Genomic DNA, 23,230 nt, shown 5'->3' with positions numbered 1-23,230 from the left:
TGTCTCTTATTTTCAAACAAACAGATTTGAGGCTAGTTGTGTCTAATGTGTGGATGGTGAAGTTGCCACTTATTCACTGGGCTATTAATGGAATGATATTATGATACGCTGAACCATGTATTACCTCCCTGCTCGTGACAGGTGTCCATTGTATTGAAAGAGTTGTTAAATTCCCTGTAGTTGTGTGTGGTTAAATGCTCAAGGCTAAATAGGCCATTAAAGTGTGCAATACTTTGTTTACAGAAGGACAAAGACTTAGATGACATGGTCCACAAAGAATGTATCATCTTTTCCTATATCACTATTGGTAAAGGTCTTGGTGATGTGTTCTGACTCTACCAAACTCCAAATTTGTATATGCTAATTAGAGTAGTTACATGTTTGCTGATTTCCATTGTGAAGGTTGGGAACTCAATGACATAAAGGGGGTCATTACAACATTGGCGGTAAAAGCCGCTTACCGCCGTGCAGAAGACCGCCAACACACCGCTGCGGCCGCGGAATTCCGCCACAGCTATCAAGACCCACATCTCGGATTCTGCCAAAATTCAGACACCCACACAAGTCCGCCACACCAAAGGTCAGTGATAAACTGGCGAAAACAAAACCTCCACCGTCACGCCAACAGAAACACGCCCACGCTATCACGACCCACGAATCCACGCGCGATCTTTCAACCGCGGTATTCCATTGGCGGTACACACCGCCGCGCTCAAAATACACACACATCTCCAAAACCACCACATTGGACAATTCCAAATACACACACCTGATACACATACAAACACCACTCCCACACACCCAACACAATATAAAACAAACACCCACATCACCCACAAACCCCTATGACCACAATTACTGAGAGAAGGCCAGAGAGAGACACCACCATCAACAATACTAGCATCCACAGGCACACAACACCATCACCCACACAACATCCCCGCACAAAACACCCCACACCACTACACATCACTACACTCATCACCACATACACCACCCCACACATCACCTACACCAACCAATGGCACGCCAAAGACACCCCAGGTTTTCGGAAGAGGAGCTCAGGGTCATGGTGGAGGAAATCGTACGGGTAGAGCCACAGCTATTTGGATCACAGGTGCAGCACACCTCTATAGCTAGGAAGATGGAGCTATGGCGAAGAATTGTGGACAGGGTCAACGCAGTGGGACAGCACCCAAGAAATTGGGACGACATCAGGAAGAGGTGGAACGACCTACGGGGGAAGGTGCGTTCCGTGGTCTCAAGAGACCACCTGGCGGTTCAGAGGACTGGCGGCGGACCCCCATCTCCTCCCCCACAACTAACAACATAGGAGGAGCAGGTCTTGACCATTATGCATCCTGAGGGCCTCGGAGGAGTCGGTGGAGGAATGGACACTGGTAAGTCGAATCTTAACTATCATATTCCACACCCTACCTGCATGCTGTCACACACCCCCATCCTCACCCCCTCCCCTATCACTCCAACTCCTCACTAATGTACTAATAACACAAACCACACATCCCAACACCAAGCCCTGCATGACACAACAAGGCATGGACACCCATCACTAAAGCATGCCCACTGCACATACCCATAACAACCCCTAACCATCATCACACAAGCCCCCACACAGGAATGCTAGCACTGGGGTACACGCTCAGCCACCCATTGCACACCATGACACACACACATGCAATAATCATGCTTTTATAATCCCTGCAGGACCACTACCTAACGTCACCAGACAGGAGGGTCCAGACATCTCTACCCCACCCACAGAAGAGGCCCACAGTGATGATAGCATCTCTGGCCAACTGGATCCAGATGACCAGCCCGGACCATCGTGGGCCTTGGGACAGTCCGTTCCCCTCACACAGGCACAGGCCAACACTGACCTTTCACCCTCTGGAAACACCAGTACAGCACCCACCCAGCGGGCCCATACCTCCGTCCCCAGGACACCTCAATCAGCTGTGTGTCCACCACTACAGGGAACCCAGGATAACCCACCACCCCAACAACAACAGGGACCTGGGGGCAGTGGGCACACGGTCCAGGGGATGGAGGCACAGGAACACAGGGGAACTGGGAGGGCTGCTGTGCGACAGGGGGCGGACAGGCCAAGGGAACCCACTCTCCTCCATCATGGGAGCATACCACCACTCCCAGGAGACGATGGCTACGGTCCTGGCCAAGTTTCAGGAGACCCAGCGCATGCAGGAGGAACAGTATTTGGGGTTCAGGGTGGAACTCAGAACCATCAGCTCCACCCTGGGCACCATCGTAGGGGTGCTGAAGGACATACAGAACACCATGAGGGACACCGTGGCACTACAAGGGGCCCCTGACACTAGCATGGACGATGAACTGCCCACCACCTCCACTGGTGCTAGTGGACAGGACGCCCCGCCACAGGACCACCACACCAGCACCCCACCCCCTGCAGACAGACAACCATCCCGCAAGCGGTCCCTGAGATCCAGGAACAGGACAGAGCACGATGGCAAGACCCCGCCAAAAAATGAGACCACCCTGATTGTCATCCCACTGTCCCACTTTGTAACCCTGTCCATACTGGAACTGCCCCAGCTCCACTTCCTATGTCCATATGGGCAGTGCACCTGTGAGACTAATAGACTGGACTCTGCCATGGACATTCCTCCACCATCACCCATCACCATTTTACCACCACCTCCAATAATTAGCACTTCAATAAACACCCTTGAAGCACAAAACAATCTGGAGTCAGTCTGTGATATTGAAAAAGTGTATTAGCTATGACAATGACAAAATCCGTTCTCAATAGTAATGTCAACATACCTATGTCACACATCACAAGTCCATGAAGGATGCAAGCAGATGACACACGTTGGTAACCACACCTGTGAAACCGTAATGGAAATGTACAACTCAGTTACCAAATACTGCTTGAAATTGACAGACAGGATAGAGGTAGAAGTGTGAAATTAAATGTATCAGTAAAGAAAGTGTTCTCACCTGTGTGTCACTGGAAATATTGCTGTATGACTGAGTCCCTGTTGTCAATGTCTTCTTCCTCTGCTTCCTCTTCATCACTGTCCACAGGCTCCACAGCTGCCACAACACCGTCATCTGGACCATCCTCCTGCAGAAAAGGCAGCTGGCGTCGCAAAGCAAGATTGTGAAGCATCGAGCAGGCGATGATGATCTGGCACACCTTCCTTGGTGAGTAGAATAGGGAACCACGTGTCAGATGGAGGCACCTGAACCTGGCCTTCAGGAGGCCAAAGGTGCGTTTGATCACCCTCCTAGTCCGCCCATGGGCCACATTGTAGCGTTCCTCTGCCCTGGTCCTGGGATTCCTCACTGGGGTCAATAGCCATGACAGGTTGGGGTAACCAGAGTCCCCTAATAGCCACACCCGATGCCTCTGGAGTTGACCCATCACATAAGGGATGCTGCTATTCCGCAGGATGTAGGCGTCATGCTCTGAGCCAGGGAACATAGCATTTACCTGCGAGATGTACTGGTCTGCCAAACATACCATCTGTACATTCATCGAATGATAACTCTTCCGGTTCCTGTACACCTGTTCACTCCTGTGGGGGGGGGACCAGAGCTACATGGGTCCCATCAATGGCACCTATGATGTTAGGGATATGTCCCAGGGCATAGAAGTCACCTTTAACGGCAGCCAAATCCTCCACCTGAGGGAAAACGATGTAGCTCATCATGTGTTTCAGCAGGGCAGACAACACTCTGGACAACACGTTGGAAAACATAGGCTGGGACATCCCTGATGCCATGGCCACTGTTGTTTGAAATGACCCACTTGCTAGGAAATGGAGCACTGATAGCACCTGCACTTGAGGGGGGATTCCTGTGGGATGGCGGATTGCTGACATCAGGTCAGGCTCCAACTGGGCACACAGTTCCTGGATTGTGGCACGGTCAAACCTGTAGGTGATGATTAAATGGCGCTCCTCCATTGTCAACAGGTCCACCAGCGGTCGGTACACCGGAGTATTCCGCCATCTCCTCACATGTCCCAGCTGACGGTGCCTAGGAAGGACAACAGAGACCACAGAGTCAAGCAATTCAGAGGTATGTACCCACATCTACACAGAACACGAAACAAACTCCAAAATGTTGTCTGTATGTGTGTTGAGTCCAGGCCTAGGTATGTGTGACGCAGTTGAAAATGAAGCCATGTGGGCCCCTGAAATGGCGGCTGCCTGACCTCTAAAGTGGGACAATGGGATGTGAGGTAACTGCACTGGCGTTCTACACCGTCGCGGTAGGCGGTCGTAGACGTCACCGCTGCGGACATGACCGCCATTTTCTATCTGTTCAGTCACTCGATACCTGATCTTCGACAGGAGAGGACCTACACTGCAAGTGCTGCTGTGACCTCAGTCTAGAAGAGACAATGGCTTGTGCATCTGGGGAAAGGGCCCCTGCCTTCACTGCACAGGAGTTGGAGAAGCTCGTGGACGGGGTCCTCCCCCAATACACGCTACTCTACGGTCCTCCAGACCAACAGGTGAGTACATAGGGTGCAAGTTGAATGGGCTATGCCTGTGTGGAGAGGGCTGGATGTAAGAAGGAAGGGGGCTGAGTACTGCAAGCATGAAGGAGTGTGAATGCATGTGCCACATGGCAAGGGCAGGGATGTGGGCCATTCACTTCGATGGTGCAGTTGTTAATGACTTCTCTTCTTCCCCTGTACATGTCATGTAGGTCAGCGTCCACCAGAAGAAGGATATTTGGCGTGCCATCGCCAACGGCGCCCGGACCCTGGGGGTCCACCAGAGACGGAGCACCCACTGCTGTAAAAGATGGGAGGACATTCGCTGCTGGAGCAAGAAGACGGCGGAGGCTCAGCTGGGGATGGCCTCCCAACGTGGGAGGGGTGCCCGTCGCACCATGACCCCCCTGATGTTCCGGATCCTGGCGGTGCCCTACCCGGAGTTGGATGGGCGCATGAGGGCATCACAGCAGACACAAGGGGGTGAGTACACTCTCATTCTGCTGACTTTGCGTGCAGTGGAGGGGTCTGGGTGGGGGAGGAGGGCTGTGGGTTTCCCTAGGCCAGGGCGAGTTCCGTAGACTAGGCCCCCCCGTAATGCAGGCCATGTGCCACTCCACCCCACCTCTGTAGAGTGCCAAGTACAGGTATGCATGCCCCTGTGTCATCTATGTGTGCAGATGTCCACCATAGCCATGTAGGCCATATCCCAGGAACTGCATCTGTAGAGCCCAAGAGCGCTGTGTAGTGCAGGGGGCTGCTGTGTCTGTATTGTCTGCCAACGGTAGCGGTAAGCCATGCACTCAACCTGTCTTTCTTCTGTTTCCCAACCCCTTTTTGTGCTCTCCCCGTTCTTTTGTGCATCAGCATCATCAGGCAGAGGTACAGTGGCACTGGAGCACCAGGGGGCATCATCCCACATGGCCATGGAGGGCCACACCACGAACTCCTAATACACCAGTGGGACGGAGGGCGAGGGGAGCTTCACAGCGGTCACCGGATCAGCAACCAGCGACACGGACTCGTCCTCCGATGGGAGCTCCATTGTGGTGGCGGCCCCATCTGTGCCCCCCACTTCTACAGGTACAGCCGCCCTCCCAGCAGCCCCTCAGCCTTCTCCACGTGCCTGCTCACCCAGGAGGGTGGGCATCACCTTCGCCCCAGGCACCTCAGCCCCTGCCCCTGTCCCCCCTGCTGCCCTCAGTGAGGAGGCCATTGACCTCCTCAGGTCACTCACTGTTGGGCAGTCTACCATTGTGAATGCCATCCAGGGTGTAGAAAGGGAGTTGCAACACACTAATGCATTCCTGGAGGGCATTCATTCTGGTCAGGCTGCCCATCATCGAACCCTGCAATCTCTGGCCTCAGCACTGATGGCAGCCATTGTCCCTGTGTCTAGCCTCCCCCCTCCAACTTCCTCCACCCAGACCCAATCCCCTGTACCTCAGCCTATCTCAAGTACACCTACAGACCAGCCTGCACACACCTCAACACACAAGGGCAGCTCAGGCAAACATAGGCACCACACATCCCACAGGCACTCACACAAGCATCACCCACATACAGACACAGCAACATCCACTGCCTCCACTGTGTCCCCCTCCTCGTCGTCTCCCTCCTCCCTCCCAGTGTCGTCTACACACTCACCTGCATGCACTACCACTACAGCCACTAGGACTCGCACCAGAACACCCAGCACCACACCATGCTCACCTGCACTCACCACCCCCACTACCATTTACACGTCCCCTGTGTCCTCTCCCAGTGTGTCTGTGATGCCCCCTCCCAAAGTACACAAAGGCGGGCACACACACACCCAACATCCATCCACCTCACGACAGCCTCCAGAACATGCACCTGCACCTAAATCATCAAAAGTTACACCTCCTACAACCACCTCCTCTTCCTCCACTCCCAGACCCCCTCAAGCTACCCGTCCCAGTGTTAAACAGAAACGTTGACCTCTTTCCCACCACCCCCCCCTCCAATTCATAGGTCCCGTAGTAGCACCTCAGCCAAAAAATGTTCTGTACCAGTGGTGCCTGTTAGAGGTATGTGGAGTGCACCGGGCACCAGGGCAGCCAGTGTGACACAGAGCCAAAGCACATCCAGTCCCCCCCCCTGTGAAGCACCAGAAGTTGGACAGTGCCCGACGGGAGAAGGTGAAGACTCCTGCAGGTAAAGCCGCTCACAAGGGTCCCGGGGGGAGTGTTGAGTCAGCTGTGACTCCTCCCAAGGTGGGGAAGGGGCAGAAGAAAGCGCCAAAGTCTGGGAAGAGCAGCACGGCGGAGAAGGCCGCCATCATCCCCGCTGCCCAGGACGCCACCGCCAGTCCCATCGTCACTGGTCAGGAGACCACCGCCAGAGTCAGTGCCCAGGAGGGCAGCACAATCGTCACTAGTCAGGAGACCACCGCCAGAGTCAGTGCCCAGGAGGGCAGCACAATAGTCAGTGGTCAGGAGACCACCGCCAGAGTCAGTGCCCAGGAGGGCCCCGGCAGCCACAGCCCCGCTGGGCAATGAGGGACCGCCATGACACACACCGCTGCCCAGGTCAGAGACAGCAAAGTCAAGCACCGCTGAACAGGGCAAAGACCGCCATGGCAAGCACCGATGAACAGGGCAACACCGCCAACACAAGCATCGCTAGCCCATGTGAGGCAACGGCAGTGACGGAACTGGGACCGTCATGGGGAGAGTGATGCACTCTGGGCACCAGTCCCCCTCCAGAACCAGTGGAGAACAGCATCCACTACCTGAGTCCTTAACAGGATGAAGCACTCTGGGCACCAGTCCCCCTCCAGAACCAGTGGAGAACAGCATCCACTACCTGAGTCCTTAACAGGATGAAGCACTCTGGGTACCAGTCCCCCTCCAGAACCAGTGGAGAACAGCATCCACTCCGTCTGTCCTGCACAGGATGAAGCACTCTGGGCACCAGTCCCCCTCCAGAACTAGTGGACACTGTTATCCACTTGAGAGACTGTGGCTTTGCACTCCCCAGGATGGTACAGTGGGCAAACCACCCCCTGTAGAGACTTGAGGGACTGTGGCTTTGCACTCCCCAGGATGGTACAGTGGGCAAACCACCCGCTGTAGAGACTTGAGAGACTGTGGCTTTGCACTCCCCAGGATGGTACAGTGGGCAAACCACCCGCTGTAGAGACTTGAGAGACTGTGGCTTTGCACTCCCCAGGATGGTACAGTGGGCAACCCACCCACTGTAGAGACTTGAGAGACTGTGGCTTTGCACTCCCCAGGATGGTACAGTGGGCAAACCACCCACTGTAGAGACTTGAGAGACTGTGGCTTTGCACTCCCCAGGTACATCAATGGGCATGGAGCCCCGTCGTGGATCTGGCGTGGTGCTGTCATCCGGCTGAGGTGCCCCCACTTCCCTCCCCCCTGAGGTGCCTGTTGTATTTCTATCTGATGCCCCTGCAGTGTTCTCTCCGTTTCTGGACAGGTATCTTGTCTGGGCCTCACCCATGCATTTTGGGCCCAGTGGTCCACGGACATTGAATGGTGCATACCTGCACTACTAATCGTGATGTATATTTTTGGAATGTGTATGTATGTCTGTATATATTAGCTTACTGTATTTTGATACATTACAATGGTTGCACTCATTTCCTTTTGTCTTTGCATTCTTCCGGGGGGGGGTTGGGGGTTGTTACTGTGATGTTTGGAAATGCATTAGTGTGTGTTGTAGTGTGCGAGGGTCGGGGTGGGGGTGGGGGTGTTGCGTGTGTGTGTCCGTGACTTTTGCCTCCCCCCTCCCCTATGTCGTAGGTGCAGTACTCACCGTTGTCTTCGGCGTCTACGTTGCTGATGTTCGTAGAGGAGCAGGAACACTATCGCAGGGAGTATTTGGAGTTCCGGCTCCATGGTGCCCTCCTTCCTCGTGGAGTGTGTTCAGGTGAGCGTTTTCCCATTGAAATGGCTGTTTCCGCCGTGTTTTTATCCACGGTGAATCCGCCCCAGAAAAGGTGGCGGATTGGCCTGTTGTAATACTGTGGGCGGTACTTTGTCTTCAGCCTGTCTGTTGGCGGTGACCGCTGCGCTGCTAGTCTGTACCGCCGTGGCGGTCGGAGTGTTAAAGTGGCTGTCTATGTTGGCGGTTTCCGCCACGGTCATAATTCCCTTTTTTTGCCGCCGGCCTGTTTGCGGTATTACCGCCGCTTTAACACCGTCCGCCAGGGTTGTAATGACCCCCTAAGTGTGAAGGTAAACTTTTAACCGAGGCCTCCCGCGGCCTGTAGCCGAGCAGGGCTCCATCGCAGTCGGCCTTAAACTTTGACTTTGCCCCGGTCGAGGTGCAACCAGATGACCCGATTGGCGCTTTTTGTTTCTAGGCGATAAAAAAACAATAATTCTTTAAAAAATTAATATCTCCGGTTCCCCTTATCCGATTTTATTCATTTTTGTGTCATTTTAAAGATAAAAATATAAACTATTTTTATAAATTGGTTTTGGATTTTTAAACTGTTTCCTGTGTTTTATTTAATTACTGATTTGTGATATATGAATGCTTTACACTCTCCTAAGTTAAGCCTTGACGCTCGTTGCCAAGCTATCAAGGGTTGAGCTGGGTTTAATTTACTGAGACCTAACTGGACCTTAGTGGAGGTTAGTGGCCTATTGCTAAGTGTAGGTACCTACCTGCCCTTACCAATAACCCATTTTCCAACAAAAACCATTACACAACAGAATAGTGGCACAACAGTATGATACAAAAAATGTGGCAGAAAAATGATCACAATGCAAGGGCTAAACTAAAACAATGATGGGGCCCACTGGTGCCCTAAAGTAACTATAACTCCCTCCCTTGCCATGCACTTCTTATACGGCACTCATGACTTATTTGATAACACCATTGATAATGTCACTGTAACAACTGCAGAAAAACTATTGATCAGATAACTGTGCATGGCAGGGGTGTGAGTTACAGTTACTTGAAATAACTCTAAGTATAGCTGCTGAATTTCCCTGATCTTGTGTGAATAAATTTAGAACATAACCATAATGTTTTTTTAATAGAATTTCTAAGGTTTTCAAAATTATATTTCCTATCTATAATGTCCCTGTAGCCTTTGTTTTTTTCAGTGGTAGCTACTCTGTAGTTATAGTTAGGTATGGAAGGTAAATAGGGTAAGTATTTTTTAACTTTTAAGAGTTTGAAACTTTGTGATATTTGTGGCCACAGTAGTACTGTGGTACTACTGAGGTATATAGCAATGGCAATTATTGGTTAATGAATGGCTTTACAAAAGTTAAAGGCAGCCATGTTGTTTTCAGCTCACGTTTCCCTGTGTTCTGCGTTATGCCTTTCAGTTTCAATAAATATTATGTTCGCCATTCTTCCCATACCCATTGCAACTTTAGTAAAGATGTAGTAAGAAGGGAAAAATATTTATAAGCTTATATATATTTAATAAAAAACAAGGAGTGGTGTGGTGATAAAATCTACCAAAAAAGAAAAGTAAAAATTGGAAATGCACTATAATATTGTGTATTTTATAAATATTGTGTGCTAAAATGAAGTTGCTATTTTTCACATATCTAAAACAAAGTGTATGGAGTAGCACAGTAATTAGTAAAAATTAACACACTACTTAAAAAATAAAGTGCAGTTCACTAAAGACTGTTAGAAAACAAAATATGAACCAAAATTTTAACCATGCAAATATTTTTTAGGTTACCGCGGTAGTACTGTGCTACTCTGTATTTTTTAAAACAAATATATAGAAACTTATAAATATTTGTACTACCCATTACCACTTTACTAAAGTGATAATAGTTAGGTCAAAAATACTAAACCTAAAACTTACCTACATCGGAAGGCCTAATGCAGGACATGGGCAAAGTGTACCTAAAAACAATATACTTGCCTTTAACTTTTTGTAAAGGCAGTCATTAGCCAATCAGCTCATTACTTGCCATCACTATGTACCATGATAGTACAGTAAAATACCCCCACATCTTTCTAAAATAACATGGCAACAGATCTCACTAAGTTTAAATACTTTCATACTTATAAAATAGTTACCCTTCTTACCTGCAGTACCCAAAATAATCATATGTGCACAATAGTATGTAACCCTGAAACATTTTAACAAAATCTGAGTTATGGTTTTCACACTAGGCAAAATACAAAACAGTATGTAACACATATTATAATATATATATTTCAGAGCTCTAACGTTGCCATCTTTTCACACACTTTAATAGTAGTTGACACACTACATTTTATGCCACTCTACTGTATACCACTTGACTTTATGCCAGAGTACACTACTCCAGGTTATGACACTCCAGTATAGGCAACTACATTGTATGCTAATCCACTGTATGTTACTCCACTCCACTTCTCCCAACTACATTGTACACCACTCCATTCTACAACGCTATACTCTATGCTATCATACTGTTCACCACTGTATTCTATTACACTTTTGTGTATGACAGTTCACTTGACACTCCTAAACTATAATGCTTGCCAATGTAGTCTATTCCACTGTACAGAACTCTAGTTTATGCTCTTGCACTATATGCTAAACCACTGTGCCTCACTACTGGAGTGTACACTATTCCAGTGGACCACCTTTAAATTAATATCACTCCTGCACCCTGTGCACAGTCTTGTCACCTCGCTTGCCACACTACATTAATTATAACATGCCCCTTATCAAGGCTCAAGGTATACCATTGCATATTATGGAACTTAGAGCATGGGAAATCATTTCATTAATTAAAACACTTATGACATCAGAAATTATATTATTTTCCATAAAGCAGTGCATGATACATTGGTAGGCTGTGAGTTAATTTAGTGTGGCAAGTGAAGGGACAAGACAGTGTACAGAGGTGTGAAAGTGATATTAATTTAAAGGTGTTGCACAATTATAAATGTGAGTTTTAAGTGTGGCTTGTAGTAATTTGGAAGTGGTGCCTGAATGATAAATTTAACAAATAACTATAATTAAAATTAGGAAATAAATACGTGTATTAGTGGTGCATAAATCATAAAGTTAAGAGATAAATATAACTTTAGAATTTCTAATGTTTTTGTAGTTTAAGTTGGGTTTGTACATCAAATATAATACATGTTTTCTAACTATAACTTATATATACACACATATAGAATGTTAAAATATACAACTTTTTAAAAATAACCTAATTGTGAAATAGTACCTGTGAAGTACAGTACTGAATACGTGCAATGCAAAGACTTATCTGGGATGTAATTATTAGCATTATAAAATCAGCAAGGGAAAGATATCCTAATGCTGATGGTACTTAAGTCAGGCTTCTGATGTTGATTTTTCCTACCTGCCTGAGTTTTCAAGCAAAGACACGTGAAACTCTGGATGGAAATATAAAAAATTTGCCTGAACTGGAGAAAGAAAAATTCCAGCAAACCAGGGCCACTTGCTTTTCATATTGGATAAAAAAATCATGCTTCAGTGGATTGTTTCTGAAAATAATAATAATGATAATAATAAGCCACCATTACATAGTATTCCGTATTAGCCAAAACTGTTCCTACCGTGCTGGAAAAAAAGGTCCCCAACAAACTAGAGCAGAGCTGTAGATGCAGTTATGTACCAGTCAGATCGTCTGCCAAACTCATAAATTAAATCCTCAATGACTCATAGAAAAAATGAGGTAACTAGGCCCTGGCAAAACAAAACCAAATAAAGAAAGCATGCACAAAGTAGGTGGAAAGAGAGCCTTTGATATCAATGGTGCACTCCTTTAACCTCAGCATACTGGGAGGCACAGTGAGTCATTCATTTATTACATTTTGTGTACAAACGCCCAACAGGGGTCCTTTGAAGCCATTGTCAATACTCCAAATCATTGCCCTCTATCACCCATAAAGTGGGCAATATTTTATCCTTATTCACTGAGGGTTGTGACTTTGTGATACCAAAAAGGCAGGCTACTTTGGCATAACGTTAGCATGAAAAAGTGCCCATTGAAGCAATAGGAGAGATCGTTCAAGGTACTAATTACCCATTCACAGAACAAAAAACAATATATTCTGAAAGAGAGAGATACACATACAACACTCTCCATGAACAGCCAGTTTCATGAGTTATGTTCTTAAATTGACAGATTGCTCTTTTTTACTGGTGTCCTGAGTAACATTCAATTCAGATATCCCTCTCCACAGACTGCAGTGCTGGTGTTGTCCAGAACAAATAAGTGCCTCCCACAGTTATTTCACCTTACCTTACTGCATACCACCGTTCTTGACCGAGTATCGCTCATAAACCTTTTCTTGGACTTCCCAGTAGAAAAGAATATCTAGTCATGGAATGTGTGGTAAAGAGGGGGGCGGGGGAATGCTATGAGCAAATCAGATCTTTTAATTGGAGAGTGAGTGGTAGAAGCAGGGACTCTCTATAATCCATTCTTTGGAAAGTGAAATGTTCATTCACACCTAAGGATAGCAGTCTCTCCAAAAATTATATTATGCACCTTGTACTTCACACGTAACATCCAAACCTTACAATTATCAGTGAACATGGTTAGTCAAAGTATTTCATAAATTGGAAACGAAAAAACATCAGTCACATTTCAGTGAATTATCTCCTTATGTGAACTGATCTCCATATTCCAGTGCTGTGCCTAATGATGTCATTTTGGATTCATCAACTGCTGTTACCTAATATGTTGTGTTTTTTCTTTACCGGGAATATTTTTCAGGTTTTTAATTGGCAAAGAAATGTTCACAGCATTGCCTATAACTGTATTTGTATGCGTAGCTAAACTGATATCTCCAGCGAATGGTTTGTGTTGCCTCAGTGAAATGTCGCCTTTTATATTTGTTCATCCACATTGACATTTACTCCACCACAAAGCAGCATACTATGAGGCTTCCATTTTATTAATTAAATCTAAACATATTTAAATCTTCACCTATCACCTATATTCCATTCATTCAAAATTATGACCTACAAAGCATGCTTACTGGGTAAGCACTGAACACCACTTCTTTACTTCACAATTTCCTTTGATCACAAAATCACCCCATCATTATAGAAAATCACCCTATCATTATAGAAACAAAATAATACAACTCTCTTTTGGGAAACTGAATTGGTGTGTACATTTTACATTTCAATATTTTTTCCAAAACAATATGTGACTTACCACTGATCTATAAACATTTAAAAGCAAATAGTCAACTAAGTTCTAAGCCCTTTTTGACATTTGAACCATTCATTCTTAAGCGTTCATACCTTTTTTACCATAAATTATAACTATCACAACTTTGTGTCCTTTTATTCCCATTTAGTGGACCTCTTACAGGTTTCACCAGTTTGTGAATTACCCTGGAGCATGCTGAGAAAATAAGTAACTTTTGGGCCTGAATTAGACTTTGGCTGGTGGGGTTTTTCGGTCACAAATATGAGGTATATCCCATCCACCATATTGGGATTCCATTATATCGTATGGCAATCTTAATACAGTGGACCGGATATCTGTCACATTTGTGTCAGCCAAACTCTAAATCAGGCCCTTTGTGTCTATTTGTTTGGCTACAATTACCCTCATGTAAGTTTTCTAGCAGAGGTTGAATGTAAAAAACAAATATTTTCTAGGAGTGGGTGTAACCCGTGAAGTTTTCAGTATCACAGTTCTGTGAAATTACCTGGAATTACATAAGGAGCAGAACACAGCCTATAGCTCCATTTAGCTTAGTACAAAAGGCATCCTGGGCTCCAAAATGAACTGTAAAGTGGCTCATTGAGGCCAAATTTGCTGCACCAGCTTTACAAAGTGGAGCAATACATGCATTATGCCACTTTGTAACCCCTTGCTCCACATTATGCCTTTGCCAGGCATAATGTATGTAAAATCACCCTATCATTATTGAAACAAATTAGTACAACTCTTTTTTGGGAAACTGAATTGGTGTGTAAATTGTACACTTCAATTGATTTTCCAAAACAATACATGACTTACCACTGATCTCTAAACATTTAAAAGGAAATGGTCAATAAAGTTCTGAGCCTTTTTTGACATTTGAACTGTTCATTGTTAAGTGCTCATACCTTTTTTTACCATAAATCATAGCCATCCCAACTGTGTGTCCTTCTATTCCCATTTGGTGGTCCTCTTACAGGCTCCACCAGTTTGTGAATTACCCTGGAGCATGCTGAGAAAATAAGGAAATTTTGGGGCTGAATTAGACTTTGGCAGGGGAGGTAACTCTGTCACAAATATGAGGGATAGCCCATCCATCGTATTGGGATTCCGTTATGGGATTCCGTTATATCGTATGGAAATCTTAATACGGTACACAGGATATCTGTCACATTTGTGTCAGCCAAACTCTAAATCAGGCCCATTGTGTCTATTTGTTTGACTACAATAACCCTCATGTAAGCTTTGTAGCAGAGGTTAAATGGAAAAACTAAATATTTTCTAGGAGTGGGTGTAACCCGTGCAATTTGCAGTATCATAGTTCTGTGAAATTAACTGGAATTTCATAAGGAGCATAACACAGCTTATAGCTCTATTGTGCTTAGTAAAAATTGCATCCTGGGCTCCAAAATGGACCCTAATGTGGCTCATTGAGGCCAAATGTGCTGCACCAGATTTACAAAGTGGAACAATGCATGCATTGTGCCACTTTGTAACCCCTTGCTCCACATTATGCCTAGTCAGGGTAAGTCACAACACAACCTAAATTATCCTGTGCTCACTCTCTGGTAGCTTGGCACAGAGCAGGCAGGCTTAACGTAGAAGGCAATGTGTAGAGTATTTGTGCAATATATCATACAGTAACACAGTTCCTGTAAGGGTGAAGCCTTTGTTGGCACTGAGACTTCAGAAACAAGAGACAAGCTCAATCCAAGCCCTTGGAGCGAATGTTTGGAGGAAGGCAGAGTACTTCCAGCAGAGGCAGGAGCACCAGGTAGCAGGGCAACAAGGAGGGCAGCAGTCCTTCAGCAAAGCAGTCCAGATGAGTCTTTTGGGCAACTAGGTAGTCTCTCTAACAGTGTCTAGTTTATATACCCAAAAATACCTTTAAAGTGGGGGAAACTTCAAAGAGTGGTTTTGAGGTTCAGCAGTTCCCTTTTCAGCCCAGTTCTGTCTACCAGGATTGCAATGTGTAAGGGCAGGCCACTGGCCTTTGAAGTGTGAGAGAGAAACCCTTCACCCTTCTTGCCCAAGAAGACCTATTTAGTATGCAGATGAATGCAGATGTGACTGAGTGACCTGTGTTTATAGGTGTCTGGGTGGAATGCACAAGGGGAGCTGTTAACTAGCACAGATCAGACCTGGATTGGAGACAAGGCTGTGAGGCACAGATTGCAGTAAATGCAGAGAAATGCCCACTTTGTAAAAGTGGCATTTCTAAAATAGTAATATTAAAACCAACTTTACCAGTAAGTAGGATTTTCTATTACCATTCTGGCAATACCAAACATGGTAGGGCTACACCTTCCAGATCAGAATCTACCACTTAAAAGTATATAAGGGCAGTTGTAATGCTAGTACATGTCCTGCCTTTTACTTCCATACCACCCTGCCCTGTGGGTTACCTAGAGCCTACCTCAGGTGTGACATTTGTAGAAAAAGGGGAGTTTAAGGCTTGGCAAGTAGTTTTAAATGGCAAGTCGAAGTGGCAGTGAAACTGTACACGCAGGCCTGAGACATGGTTAAAGGGCTACTTACGTGGGTGGCACAATCAGTCCTGCAGGCCCACAAGTAGTATTTTATTTACAGGCTCCAGGCACATGTAGAGCACTTTTCTAGGGACTAACATGTAAATCAAATATGACAAATGGGTAGGAACCAATCTTACCATGTTTAGTGGAGAAAGCATATGCACTTCAGCACTGGACAGCAGTGGTAAAGTGAGCAGAGTCCTAAAATGAACAAAACAGGGTCAATAAAATTGAGGAAGGAAGGCAGAAAGTTGGGAGATGACCACCTTAAAGCTGTCCGGTCTAACAGGCACAATGGCTGCAGACATTGAAGGAGCATAGGGATGGGAGCTTTTGGGTACAGTGAATTGATCACTTGTCCGTTATGAGAGTTAGTTGAGAGTCCAATGACTGAGGTCCTGGGCTTTAGTGGGCGTGTCATTGTAGTAGCACGGGTTAGGTCATGACAAACATTCACGTAAGAACTGTTGCATTGTAAGCATTCGCAGGGGTACAGTGGGAAAACAAAGGGCATAGTGAGGGGCTACTGAGATAGTGTGAGTGAGCACAAATTAGATAGGGCAGTGTTTCCTAAACTGGGAGTCGAGACCGACTGATAGGTCACGAGATGGTCGGTCTCAAAAGTCCAAGTAATAAATAAAGATGACTTTAAAATCTATATGTGTCTTGTCAAATTTGCTGAGCTTCAAATACAGAAGATACATTCAGGCTACGTCTTCTGATGAACTGCTGCTTATTTGTTTAGCATAGATGTCAGGTGTTTATAAACTCCTCTCACTTTGCAATTGAGAAAGAAAAGTAAAGTGAGTTATGTTGCAATCTTGCTGGGGTATACGGAGTGTGAAAGGCTACCGGATGACATTTTACTGTAACACACAGCAAAATGCAAATACCTGTGAATAAACTGTACACAATCAAGAGTTAGGAAATCAGAAATGAAGGACAATTATTTGAAATTCTGAAGTGGATGAAAAAAATGTTTGTAATAGGATCAAAACAAATCAGGACTCTTTACATGGTGATGCAAAAATGGTAAATATTCAATGAAACCACATTTTTATGCATTTATAGGCAGAACTATGTCTGTGCAAACTGAGGGACTGATTTCGATTTTGCCTGATGAGTTACTCTGTTACAACAGTGACGGATATCTCGTCCACCAAAATCTAAATCCCGTAGGATGTAATGGGATTTAGATTTAGGTGGATGGGACATCCATTACCGATGTGGCGGAGTATCTAGTCTGCAGATATCTAAATCAGGCCCTTAGTGCCCATTTCAATGGAATATGTGCTATATGTAAATGACAATGCACTACCACATGATGCTTTGTGTACGTTTAAAAATTATCTGCTTCATGTCCATTAAAGTTAGGTTGATGGCAAAAATTGTCTCTCTAAAAATTAAATTGTGGATCTAAAAGCTTTGTGAAGCACTGACATAGGGACACAATGCAATACACACCATAAAGTGCAATTTAAAATTGTTTTTTAAATCAAGAAAGTGCCATGCATACGTTTCTGTTTGTAGGGAGAAAATTTAAGTTGACAAGGGCTACATGTTGTTTCCTAGGCATGTCAGTACGAAGGCTGACTATGGAAAGGATATATTGAAGCCTAAAAACTGAAAAACGGTGAGACTGTGCAGAGGTTCATTGCCTATAATGGTCAAAATCAGTATGTATTCCTTTGCACCTGTGTGCTTGAGTATATGCAAAATTCCATTCCTGAGTTTGTGGCCCAACAGAAAACTGACATAATTCTGAAGTCATCACAGGTGACCATTAGTTACAATATTCCTTGCGATAATAAAACCACCAAGACAGTGCATAACATCTACTGGGTAACAGGGCCCATATTTACTAACATGTCCTATGCTGTCTCAAATAGCGAGAGAGCAGGAATGCACCATATCCTCTAAGATATGGGGCATTCTTGCTCTTTATCTGCTCATAGTACACCCTTGCACAAAGGTAGGCACACGTGAACCATGGTGCAAGAGTTTCTGATTTACAGACAGGATTGCTTTAGTTAAGGAAGGGACACCTTCCTGCAACAAAATGGTCTTTAGGGAGGTGCGACTGGTGCAGCCGCACCTGGCACTGGCTTTGTTCGGGGATGCTGGGTTTAAAAATAACATTTGGTTTAAAAGCATGATAAGTTAATTGTGTGTCCAGCAGGTTTCAGTCAACAATAAAAATGTCAAAATAACATTGGTGATTAATGTTTCTACTGGAAAGAGTTCAGGATTTTGTCTAGTGGCAGTTTTGACTCATCATAAAGTAGCGCAGACGGTTAATGTGACTGCTGCAAAGACCTGACCTATGCAGATCACAGCATTAAGTGTGAGTGAGCTATGAGTAGCACTTTAAAAAATGAAGTGTATGTCAGAGAGAGGCATGAGGGATACTGCTGGAGAGTGGTAGTGAGGGAATTCATGGAGAAATAGTTCATGGGTGGGTGCCAAAAAAGATTGTCTCAGCTGGCGCTACTACTGCTAAAGTCGGCCCTGCTTAGAGCCATATTCCGATTTTTGTGTGTGCTGCAGGAAATACTGTTTACAGGCATTGTAAAGTGGGTGTACTTTCACTTCACAGTCTGTGCTATTTCTTGACTGTGTGGCTGTGTCTCGGTGTTGCTGGTGTCTCAATTGTGTTTATTTTATCTTGTGGTGTCTCTCTTGTTGTGTTTTTTGTGAATTCTGTTTGTTTATTGTACTTGTGTATGTGATTTTGTGTAGTTTAGTGTCTTTCATATTGTATTTGTACTGTTGGATGTTTGTCTGGGGGTTAGATTAGTTGGGTTAGTTAGGGTTCTTAGATTTGGGCTGTAAGTTTCCTTTATTTCCATTTCTTTCCCTCTTTTTCTGTTTGGATTTGTTGTTCAGGGACATGTCAGGAAGGGCGAGGCTGACACACATGGGGGAGGAGGAGCTTGGGGGCTTTGTGTGGCTGGTGTGCCACTTCTTACCCTTGATGCTGGAGATGGGTGGGCAGGTGATACAGGGGTATCACACAGAGGCGATGCTGCTGCGGTGGGACAAGGTGCTCTACCACCTCAAGAAGGTCTACCACACAAGCACAAATGAGCACCAGCTAAAACATCGCTGAGCTGACCTGGTGGCCAGAAAGCAGGATCTGCTGGACCACCTGGGTGTGTTGATCGGTGGCCCTGTTGGTGAGTATCACATTGACAAATGTGTACAGTAGAATGCTCCTGAGTGACAGTAGCAGATGTGTTGACATGCTGCATGCAATGTTTGTGGCCAGGTTGAATGCAAGCAGAACAAAGTGTTAGTGTTCCAGTACTAAGATGGAGTTCACATGTCTATGCATGTTAACTATGCAGGGCTGAGGTTTGTTGAGTCATGTACGACTATCACTTAGGGCCACATGTACAAAGCTATTTTGTATTGTCACAAACTGCCTAGTTTTCTGAATTTGTGCGTTTATGTCAAGAAAAAATGTTTATTCCAATGCACATACCCAATTTGGCCACTCTGCAATCCCATTGCTGAATCACAAAACAGGGTTTTCTAGTGGCATTTACGAAGGGGCTTTCCCTTCCTATTTGTGAGTCGCAGTCCGATGTATGAATGTTTGGTGACCGTGAATGCCATCACAAAACAATTGCAGTTAACACCAGTTTCAAGCTGGTGCTAACCCATTCGCAAAAGGGAAGGGGTCCCCAAGGGACCCCTTTCCATTTGTGAATGTATGCAGAAACAATGTTTCAGAGCAGGCAATAAAATAATGAAAATAAAAGTTATAATATTTCTTTATGACATGCTTTCTGTTTACCCTCAGTGAAATAAGGCTGTATTTAAAAATAGAAAATACAGCTTTATTTGAAAGCAGTCACAGACATGGTGGTCTTCTGAGCCTACCAGGCCACCATTCCCTGTGAGTGCCACCATTCCCAAGAGGTTTGCAAAATTAGACCTATCTCATCAATATTCATGAGGTAGGCCATTTTCTACCTCATTTGTGAATTGCAAACAGTGTCATTGACAGTGTTGTACATCAGATTTACCTACTCACAAATTGCGAGTTTTTAAGTCTCGCAATATGCGACTCACAAAACCTGATCTTCGTACATGTGGCCCTTAGTCACACATTTCAGGTGCTATGGCAACACCTGTGCCCTTGCATTCTGTCAATGATGATCAGGCAAGACACTTCCAGCATGCAACATTTCACTATATCCGGACAGTAAAGTGGGGAATCCATGTTTAACCCTACATTGTCATCATTGCACACACTTAATCCCTGCCATTATGTTCGCAAAGGGGACATATCCGGCTTAGGGGACACTGCCAATGGGGCATTTGTTACCTGCATACAACTGTGCCACATCTGTCATGGACCTCTGAACGCATGATAATTGCAGACTGAAAACCAGTGTTCAAGGGAAAACCAGTGCATCAAGGGACACTGAGTTACAGTGTGAGCCACATGTCCATCACACTGTAACTTAGTGTCCCTTGATGCACAAGTCACAATACCTGAGTCACTTGTATTGCAGTACACCAGGGAAGTGCATTTACATTTTCACCCAAAAGCAAATCATGCCATGGAGCACCATCTGAAATGGATTAGCCACTTATGTTTGTAGTAGGGCTTAGCACCACATGATTGTTAGGCCCAGTGCTTGTGTGCAGATGAGTGGCTATCACTCACTGGAGTGTCAGTGTCACTGTGAGTTTGCAGTGGTATGTCTGTTGTACTGTCTACATGCAAGATTACCAGCTCACTCATGTAAATAGGTACACACTGTGATATGTTGTTCACACCTATGTACAGTGATCTGACATTGAGCATTTATTTCCTTTCCATATCTTACGGGTGGGCCTGCCCTTATACCATTGGGGAAGTGGCTAGATTTCAGGACCCAGGCGCATCCAGTAAGTGTGATAATGTCTGTCCCGTGTAGTGATTGCAGCTGTTGTGTGAGTGACTCTTGTGTGTTACACTCATTGCAAGATATGATGAGCTGGCATGTGATCTGATACCGTGCTAGCCTGCATGGTGACATAGTGTTCCGTCCAAGGGTTAACCATTCACAAGCGGAGAGTCTTATCTTGGTAGTCTTGTGCTGCGCAATAGGCAGCAGTGTGTGAACAAGGTGATTAGTAGCCACATGTAGGCCCACATGTGACTTGGAAGTGCACCAGTGTCAGTATATTGGCACTGGGTCATACCCTCATTCTCACAACACAGTGATGCATCAGTTGTCCACACAAAATTGTGCATCCCTGTATTGTAATGTACATTTAGGACTGTATGGGTAACTGTCCCCAGAATCTAGCCCCATAAGTAGTAATCCATTTATGTGACACTTATGTGGTATATAATAGGCTTGCATGCAGGTCAAGGCCATATGTGTGCTGGCATCAATGTGGGTTTTTGGGGAATTGTGTTGGCAGATCAGGTGTTGATGGCTGTCCACAACTGGACACATTAATGTAGAGGTGAATGACTTATGAATACCTTATTCCTAGGTGGCAGCACTCCTCACATGTGTTCCACTCACTCATTGCATGTATAAGTGGACATGTCTTCATGGTTGTCCTCAACAGTTGTGATGATATATTGCATGCCCATCACCCCTGGGGCGCAGGGGTAGGGGAACAACATAAATGTAGGTAGATGTGATGGTCACAGTGTAGATGACAGTCATCTCATTCAAGCATGCGTGTGTCCCAAACAACACTGACCCCTTATAATTAGCAACTGCATACCATCCTGCCAATGACATCTACCAGTCATTGGTCTTGTGTGCTTTGAAGTTGACTCAGATGATAAACATTAGTGGGTCTGGCCCAGGTGAAGTAGTTGCTGCCTTTGCATTGTGACACATTGCACTAAATCAATGCATAGATCACTTTATTTGGTCCAACTATTGTTGCACTTTGCTGTGGTGTAAATGACATGATGGGTAGGCAGCGTTGCCATTACATTCATCAGAGACGTTGTATTATCTGGACTATGATTCAGACTGCATGTGCAAATAGAGGCAGAGTGTTAGATTATCATCTGTACATGCATCAGACAATGATGACACTGATGGTTGCCTCTCTCATTTTTACAGCTGCCAACATGGATGTTGTGGAAATCAGGGCTTTCCAAAAGCAGGCAGTGCAATATCACCACTTCTTGGATGTTGAGTCTGGGTACTGCAAGATGGTATGACGCTATCAAAGAGAGCGAGCCACAGGGGAATGGCGGGCTTTCTGCCAAGGGGGACCCGAATGGGCCACAAAGAGTGTAGCCAGCACCACACCAACACAGGGGATCACAACCACCACCATCACATCTGCCCCACCTGCTGCACCATCAACCTCAGCACCACAGCCCAACACGCCTGCTGCAATTGACACTACAGCACTTGTGGAGCTCCAGGGGACATGAAAAAGGTCCTCAAAAAGCTGGACAGCATTCAGAAGGATGTTGACAGGAACACAAGGAGACTGAAAGCCATGAAATAGACACTGAGGAGAGCCAACTTGTAAACTCTTGCCTCCCCTCACCCCTAGTTCAGTCCCCTTCCTCCTCATTCTCCATCCTGTTCTGTAGTGGTTTTAAGGGGTTTAGTGATAGGTTACAGTAGGAGAGTTGTTTAGATAGGATAAGTAGGTTTAGGGGTGGTTTTTCATGTTATCACTTTAGTTTGTGGGTGGGTGGGTGGATGTTAATGGTGGGGCTTTTGTGTATGAAAAAAAATACTAATAAAAAGAACATATATATATATATATATATATATATATATATATATATATATATATATATATATATATAATTTTAGTATTAGGTATTATATATTTAGGTTAGTATATGCTGTCCTGCATGTGTCTCGTCATATAAGTGGGTATAAGTGGGGTGGTGGGCAAATGTTTAGAGTCTGTTGTTAAATCTGGTAAGTAAGCTTAGCATAGGGTAGTTAGGGCCAGTTGTGGGCAATGTATAGTTAGGATTGATTAGGTTAGTGTAGGTGTGCGACATAGTTTTGAGTTCAGTTCCATACATCAATAAT

Source organism: Pleurodeles waltl, chromosome 11 (assembly GCF_031143425.1).
Source record: "Pleurodeles waltl isolate 20211129_DDA chromosome 11, aPleWal1.hap1.20221129, whole genome shotgun sequence".
Taxonomy (NCBI): domain Eukaryota; kingdom Metazoa; phylum Chordata; class Amphibia; order Caudata; family Salamandridae; genus Pleurodeles; species Pleurodeles waltl.
Note: the sequence above shows the minus strand (reverse complement) of the source record.